The sequence below is a fragment of the Alexandromys fortis genome, unplaced genomic scaffold (genome assembly GCF_014885135.2).
Source record: "Alexandromys fortis isolate MF-2015 unplaced genomic scaffold, M_Fortis_MF-2015_v1.1 scaffold_124, whole genome shotgun sequence".
NCBI lineage: Eukaryota > Metazoa > Chordata > Mammalia > Rodentia > Cricetidae > Alexandromys > Alexandromys fortis.
Window position 1 is genome coordinate 3,748,861 of NW_026067995.1, and position 8,751 is coordinate 3,757,611.

General features: G+C 45.0%; 1 protein-coding gene across 2 annotated transcripts in view; it reads left to right on the top strand.

The window, feature by feature from the left end:
* Lpar3 (lysophosphatidic acid receptor 3) overlaps positions 1–8,751 on the top strand; it is a 62,827-nt gene that overhangs the window by 36,169 nt on the left and 17,907 nt on the right. The gene's annotated exons all lie outside the window — the stretch shown is intronic.

An 8,751-nucleotide genomic window follows, 5' to 3' on the forward strand; every position in this document is an offset into this window, starting at 1 on the left:
AGGAGGAGGCCCTGGAAGGCTTCTCCTCTGCTTGAATAGAAGCCTAACCTCACAAAGGCTGAGTCCACTGATTACCTGGGATAGAGAGCAATGTCCAGCAGAGCTGGCAACAGCAAGTGCAAAAGCTTGAGAAGGGAGCTAGTTGGGAAAGTTCCAGAAATAGCTCTACTGTTACAATGACTTGATTTGCCAGAAAAGCAACATCCCTTTGTGTTTGGAAGAACCTTGCCAACTGTTCAAGTCTCTAGAAAAGGCTGTTGGAAGATCAGGGTTGTTATTGTTTACGCCTGCCAGGGAATCCTGCAATGTCCCACGGTTCTGTGGATTGTGACGTTTAAATAGGGATGAAACAGGCTCATTGCCTCGCCACTGTAGAAATGTCTGTGGCATCAGCCTTCTTCCTCATGCCCCATTGCCTCGTACAAACCCCACGGATTGACGTGTTTGAACGCTACTCAAGATAGTACAACACACTTGGAAGGAGGACCCAGAGAAAAACTTCCGCTTGCTAGCTGTGTCTAAGGACAGCCCCATCCCTGCCTAGAGATTCTGGCCCCGGTTGAAGTCAGCCTGAGGGGCTGTGTGGGGTAAAGAGGAGGGGGTGAGAAAGCAAAAGAGCAGTTTCTACATGGGGGTGCAGGGTTCACCCCAGACCAGAGCTTTCGCAGCTCTCAACAAGCATGGGTCTCAACCCTACCACCCCCACCTCGGCTTTTACGTGTGAAGACCAAGTCATCGACTGTCTTGCCTCTAAAGCACTTGATCTCATCATTATTCTACTCCGTCTCACGGAGAGGATGAAACTGCCTGGGAGAAAGCTCAGGGAGACTGAGGCGCTGCTTACTGGGTGGTTTTTTCTCTCTACATAGACTCTGCTGTGTCTCAACATGTAAGGAAACCTTCTTTTTCATTGCTCTCTTCCAAGAGTCTTATGCAAGAAGGCTCAAACAAGAAAAACCTCCTTGTGAACAAAACAGCACCCTGGAAGACTTTGAAATCCATGCCAAGTGTGATCTTAAGCCTGGAATTCAAACACAGGACTATTAGTATTATCTTCTCTTCCTAAAGAGACTGTCCAGTTCTACCCTCATCCCCCTGCGTAGAGGAAGAGAATTTGCTTGCTCATGAGTACTTTCCCAGAGGAGACCTTTTTAAAGAGGACAGTTCCGAGAGCGCGATGAGCAGGCTGGGGAGGTTTGTCATTTGCTCTAATAACACTCATTTTTATCAGAGGAAAAATGAATCTCCTTAAGTGGGTTTCACTTGGAGCCTGTCTTCAGAGGTCTACTTTAGGAAGTGAAAAGTGTCAACAGCATGGTGTTTGTGAGTCCATTTGAATCGTCAGAGCCACTGGCATCGCTGCACCACATGAGGGCTTTCTCACTTTCTGGGAACTTTTGGGCTTTGGTGAGTGCATCAAGGTGTTTGATTGATTGGTTGGTTTTTGGCTTGAGACCCTGAAAATGTAGCACCTGATAGAGGACCGATTTCCCCTTTGGGAGCTTTGTGTAAATGCAGCATCCCATTGTACACACTAGCTGTCCTCCTGCTTGCAGAGACAGGGACAGGCTCACATTTACTTAAGTGAGAAGAGAGGAGCAGTCTTAGATGATGCCAGGGTGTGGACATCATGTGCTGGGGCAGCCAGGGGTAAGGCTGGGAAGCCCTGGGCATGCTGGGGCTTCTTCCTGTCCGGTTCTCGTCTGAGCTTCTCTCCTGATGCTCATTCACATCCACCTGGTTCTGTTTGTGTGAAACGTGGAAGCCTGCAGCTGGGTGCTTGTATCACAATCAATCTCTCTCTCTCTCTCTCTCTCTCTCTCTCTCTCTCTCTCTCTCTCTCTCTCTCATATTCCCTTTAAGTAACTCAGCTTATCTAACCCAGAGCTAGAGTTCTGACCCCCATCCCTTGATACCTATGACTATTCTGTCTGTCCGGAAGCTGGGATCTAGGAAAGGGATTCTAGTTGGTCCAGCATAGTCGAGGTCGGGTACTTGAAAGAAACTAATTTTGATCAACAGGGGAATAATGTTTGCCATGGACATCATCTGTGTAACCATGTGAGGATGCTTGACTGAGGAGGGGTATGTGTGTGCGAGAGAGAGAGAGAGAGAGAGAGAGAGAGAGAGAGAGAGAGAGAGAGACTAAGAGAGGAATATGCACAGAGCAGTGGTTATAACTCCGCTATAGAAAGGAGATCTTTGATTTTTATCTGTCCTTTTTAGTCTTAGAACATAAAACTGAATACATGAAGTGGTTTGAAACTGCAGAGCAGGAAGTGTCTAGACTAGCAGAGGTGCCAGTGAAATTTTGTAGACTTCCATTCGGGACCATCATCTATGTTTTCCCCTCTAAAGGAAATTTCCCCCGTAGTGAAAAAACACTCCAGATGGGACTTTTTGTTGTTAATGTTTCCTTTTATTTCATTTTTTCCTTCCCTTTCCTTTCCTTTGTGTCCTTTTGTTGGTAATGTTTTTTTTCTTTCATTTTTTCTTTTCTTTCCTTTCCTTTCCTTTCCTTCGTGTCTTTTTTGTTTTGTCTGCTTGGAAGGGTCCTTCCTACCTGGGCAGCCAGACCGACCTCACCATCTTCTTGCTTCCGTCTCACCAATGTTGACATTATAGCCGACAATTTTTGTTGTAATGAGCTATTGTTGTTTTTAAATGTTTTGATTAAGTTAATGAGCAAATCAAACACTATGTGTCATAAGAAATTACTGGTTATCTTTGCAGATCTCTTAGATAAATATTTTTATGATCATGCTTGTGTTTTAAGTGGTATTTAAAATATAGTACACGAAAATGGGGTGAGAGGCTTCGGGAAGTCAGTTATGGGCTATGATCTAGAGAAGAAGACTATGGAGCCAAACGAAAATACTGCCATTTGTAAGACCAAGCACTGACAAAGGAATTATAGCTGCTTATAACTGAGGGCCTGGACCCCGTTCATCTAAAAACGCCGGTGATGACTTGGATATGTCACAGTTATAAGAATGAAGGTCTGCAGAGGGCCAGCTCTGACTAAAGTTCTAGGTGGAAACCATCCAGTGTTTTCTGGAAGCAGGGTCTGGGTCTCTCTTCCAATAATCTTTGCACAAGAGATGCTGCTTGTTCCCAGCCAGGGACGCGATGTTTAACCACTGCACAAACTCTTGGCACACTGCCAACTCCTTGGGGTGTGTTTTTTTTTTCAGCCACGTTATTGTTTTAATGAGACACCTGCCCTGCTCTGAAGACTATACACAGCTAAGCCCGCTCCCCTGTCTGAGGGTGCAATTCTTCCCATCCTTAGTAAACTGTTCAGAAAAAAAAAAAAATGCTTGTCGAGGGAAGGTCTTCCATCCCGAGCACTCTCACGGGTGTAAGGAGACCTCTCCTTTCAGTTTTCCTGTGGGCTGCTCCTTGTGTGTAGGAATGTATAGGAATGCATCCTTCGTGCAAGCTAGCGGTGTGCTTGCTCAGAATGACACTTCTGGCTGCCCCTTTTAGAGTGCAGCTCGACAGGAATCCTCACCAGAGTGATGTATAGCAAGTCTTGGAGTGACGCTATTTGGTTCTAGGTCCAGCATGTGTTTAGGGATTGTCGTGTTGTCTCTGCTGTTGCTCTTAACCCTGTGAGTGGCATGCATTCCATTCTACAAGTGCCTGTAGATTCTTCTTTGTAGTTAAATGCTGCTAACCTCAAAGCAAACCCTCGCGATCCTCACTGGGTGCCAGGCACCCTTTGAAGCGCTCTACAGTTTGTTGATTTTGTTCTTCTCTCAGGTGTGGGTTGTCGTCATCCCCACTCTAGGCAGAGAAGGTCATATGCTCAAGGTCACATGGTCAGTCTTGGGAAGAGCTGAGATTTGAATTACGTGTACCATAAGGTTGTTGTTATTTATTGAATCCACAAATCTTTACTAAGCATCCTATATGAGACCTAGCCTATGGTACTGACAATTGAGAAGGCAAATCACTATAAATTCTGTACCAGCATGGGGTCTTGGGAGCATCTGGAAGACGGTCCCTGCTTTGAGACTCATGCAAGCTTTCCGGACCAGATGATGTTTTCTCGGTTTTTCTGAGGCTGCTTCCTTTTCTACAAAATGGGAAAATGGCCATAAAGGATACACGTGAGCATTAAATGCTGGCACACAGTGTAAAGGGTCGTTTTTATGAACCTGAGTGCTGTAAGTTGTGCAGTTGGGAGAGGCCCTGGCTTGTGACTCTGTGAAGTACATTGAAAGCAGAAGGATCCTCAGGGACCAAGTCCCCAGAGTGGAAGACAGAAGGCAGGAGGCAGTCACCTGAAGAGGACTTACTCAGAGCAGAGAGGAAGCTGGCTAGTCAGTTGGGTGAGGCGTGAAACCTGCCTGCGCTTCTGGTGGTGGACTTTTTTTTTTTTTTTTTTTTACGTGTTTCTTTTTTTCCTTTCTTTATTTATTTATTTATTAAATATTTCAGTCTCTTCCCCACCTCCGCCTCCCCTTTCCCTCCCCCTCCCCCAATCCATTCCCCCTCCCTCGTCAGCCCAAAGAGCAATCAGGGCTCTCCGTCCCGTGGGAAGTCCGAGGAAAACCCTCCTCCGTCCAGGTCTCGTAAGGTGAGCATCCAAACTGCCTAGGCTCCCACAAAGCCACTACATGCAGTAGGATCAAAGACCCATTGCCATTGTTCTTGATGTCTCAGTAGTCCTCATTGTCCGCTATGTTCAGTGAGACCAGTTTTAACCCAGGCTTTTTCAGACCCAGGTCAGCTGGCCTTGGTGAGTTCCTGATAGAGCATCTCCATTGTCTCAGTGTGTGGGTGCACCCCTCGCGGTCCTGAGTTCCTTGCTCATGTTCGCTCTCCTTCTGCTCCTGATTTGGACCTTGAGATTTCAGTCCGGTGCTCCAATGTGGGTCTCTGTCTCTGTCTCCTTTCATCGCCTGATGAAGGTTAATATTCAGGAGGATGCCTAAATGTTTTTCTTTGGGTTCTCCTTCTTCTTTAGCTTCTCTAAGAACCCGAATTGTAGGCTCAATGTCCTTTATTTATGGCTAGAAACCAAATATGAGTGAGAACATCCCATGTTCCTCTTTTTGGGTCTGGCTTACCTCACTCAGGATAGTGTTTTCTATTTCCATCCATTTGCCTGCAAACTTCAAGAAGTCCTTGTTTTTTACTGCTGAGTAGTACTCTAATATGTATATATTCCATACTTTCTTCATCCATTCTTCAATTGAGGGGCATCTTGGACTTTGGATTGTATCCAGAGAACTTTTAAGCTACAAGGTAGCTTGGTTAGACTTGCATTATTTAAAAATGGCTGACCATATAGGAGAATGCATTGAAGTGGGTAACGCTGAGGCCGGAGGTCATTTGAGAGACTCTTAGGTTAATATATAGAATTGATGGGGTCTGATATAACTACCCTCAGAGAGATAGATAGATTAGGGAGAAATTAAGGATGCAGGACCATTGGTACCTGGTGATTTTTCTCATATAAAGTGGAGTGCTGTATAAAGGATGACACCCAGATGTCTGGACATCTGGGCAGATGGGAGGGTTGTTCACTATAGTTCAGGACATTTCACCCCACCTGAGTACAGGAGCGTGAGAACACAGATGGTGGCCGGTTCAGGGCAAGAGGTTGAGCTGTGAAGTCATCCATCATGGACCCAGGTGTCAGTCCCAGCCAAGACAGCTTTATTAGGGTTCATTTGAGATGTTAATCACAGTCACAAGACTGTTGGCACTGGGCTGTTGACATTCCTCTGCTTGTCCCCTACTCCCCAGGGCCTGGCTAGTTCTCAGGCTGTTGATCCAGTGCTCTTTCTGCCCCAAATCCAAACTAAGACCTTATTTTCCAGAATTCCATTTTCCCAGATAACTTTTCAGATCAAACTTCATTATATCAGTGGGTGTAGTCCAGCCAACCAAGGAAGCTGCTTATTTGCATATGCATATTTGCATTTTTGAATGTTTTTATTAATACAGATAATTACACATAATAATGGCTGTCATTATGAGATTTTCACATGTGCATATAATGTGCCTTGATCATATCAAGGAGATATTTTACAAGTAGATGTCATAGAACTGAATTATTTATGCATGCTCTAAACATTCCCCAACCAAATAATTTAAAATTATTTTGTTTTATTATGTGCATGGGTGTTTTGTCTGCACATATGTCTGTGCACTACTTTTGTATCTGGTGCCCATGGAGGGCAGAAGACCATGCTGATGCCCTGGAACTGGACTTACAGAGAGTAGTGACCGGGTCTTCTGTAAGAGCAGTCAGTGCTCTAAGCCACTGAATCGTCGCTCATTGCATCATTTAATTCCAGAGCCAAATTCCATTCTTTTCACCAAATTCCATTCTTTTCCAAACAAGAACATAAGTTTGTATGCAAAGGTAGGAATCATATCCCATTTGATTTTTACGGTGGCCCAGATAACAGATGATGCAGAGGAAAGTAAAGCTAGCTAACGATCTGCACGAGCTCTTCTAGACTTCCCACTGCCTGTCTCTTTACCATTAGTGTCTCGGAGCTCTCTCTCAGGGGCACCAAGGACTCCATCTCATCTGAGATGCAGGCATAGCGACCAAGGACTCCATCTCATCTGAGATGCAGGCATAGCGTTAAGCAGTTTAATTGCCTAAAAGCACATCATCTGCCAAAGCAAAACACTCTTGCAAAAGGCCCATGAAATACCTTCGTTCTGGCAGGAGTAATTAGAACTGCTGAGCAGACAGGATGATTCATAACGCAACTGCTGTTCAGGAAAAAAGACTGAGGCCCCAGGTCGGAGGAATGGCTCTCTGCGTCTCTAGACTCTCAGCTGCCAAGGGCTCCTGCCTGGCGCTTCTCTCCGCGGGTTGTAAACTGCTGGTCTCTTAGTATTCGGAGGTCACCTTACACTTGGGCAATTGTCTACAAGTATCAGCAAGCCCATTTATTTATTCAGTAATTTGATCATTGACTCATGAATAGATATTGATCCAGTTCCCACTCTGTAACAACACTGTGCAAAGAAAAAACCTGGGGATATGAATGTAAATTTTCTCTATATGGCCTCACTTCTTGATATATACCTGATCTAGCTGAGAAAATAGACCTGAAAAAGAACAGAAGTAACAACGATAAAACCAAATACCTATGGTATTTTGGAGTCAATACAAAAGGTTTCAAATTGATGTATTTCAGCAGGGTCCTTCTGCCTCATAGGTCTCTGACTCTTCCAATTCACCTAGCTTTAAGTGGCTAAATTTATCTTTAAGAAGACACTATCCTTCAGGCCGGGAAATGGCTAAGCAGGTAGATGTGTTTTACACACACACACACACACACACACACACACACACACACACACACACACCGGGAATTCCTCATTGCTACTTTCTGTAACCCAGATGGATCTGGTTTCTTTGAGACATGTTTCATTCTGGACATCTTTAAAGCCGACCAGTGGCCTCTATGAATTGGGCTTCACACAAGAAGTCAGTCTGCCCCTACAACCCCTGAAGCAGGTAGGCATCCATGTTAGCTGATGCACAGGCTGGTTACTAGATTAAATAATGGTTGGCACAAGTGGACCTGGGATTTGAACCCAGTGGTCTGTCTGTAGAGGCCAAGCTATTGATGTGTGATGCTACCTTACCCCTCTATCAACCGGTTCAGCCTATCGCACCACAATAGATCTTTCCTGGAATAGAAAAAGAGTTTATCACCATCCAGATAGGCTTGACTCAAAACCTCGTGCCAAAGGGAAAGGCGCGCTCTCTCTCTCTCTCTCTCTCTCTCTCTCTCTCTCTCTCTCTCTCTCTCTCTCTCTCTCTCTCCATCCTCCCCCATGTGTCCGCCAGCCCCAGAGAGGAATTTATCTTCTGTTGCACAAATGAGGAAGCAGGCTTGGCAAGTCTTACTGGCGTTTGCCTAACCAGCAAAAATGTCTGTATCAGTAAAATAAATTAGTCATTGTGCACGATAGTAAACACAGGTGTCTAAGCAATCAAAGAAGTGTGTGTTTAAAGAGGAAATTCTAGTGCTCTGCTGCTGAGGCAAAGGCGCCTACAGAGCAAGGGGCCGATCTGGTCAAGATGTCCTCACTCCACAGTGTAAATGAGATCCCACCCCACACCCCCTTTATAATGACAGAGTGGATGTGTTTTCTGTATTCCGGACCAAGGTGGGCAACCTCTAATGCATTACAGTTACTTGTTTATTTCGGGGAGAGCCCTTGGTATGATTTGTGTGGAGGTCAGAGGTCAGCTTGTGGGAGTCAATGATCTTTTCCCATCATGTGGACCCCTGGGATCAAGCTCAGGTTGTGGGACTTGGCCACAAGCACCGTTAGCTTACGAAGCCACCTCAGTAGCCTGGTGAGCACCGGCTCAATCAGAGACTCCTTTAAACCTGGGCCCATCTGCCTTTGAATCTGTACTTACATGATTTGGAAGTTTTGCTTCCTTAATTAACAACTTACAAAAATTTTACAGCTGTTTGTATGTTCTATCTTGCTAATCTTATTTATTACTAGCAATCAAAAGCTAGCAAGTCAGTTACTAATAAAAGTAACTCTTAGAAGGAGAATTCCTTAATCAGGGTGTAGCATAGCATAAGTGTGCTTTCTCTATTCACAGCTGAATGTGGGGGTGCAGTACAGTCCTGGTGCTTGCTCCAGGGGTCAAAACATGAGCATGATTTAAGGCCAGAGACCAGAAGTTCAAGGTCAGTCTGGGCAGTATAATAAGACTTCCTCTCAAAAAAAAAAAGATCGGAA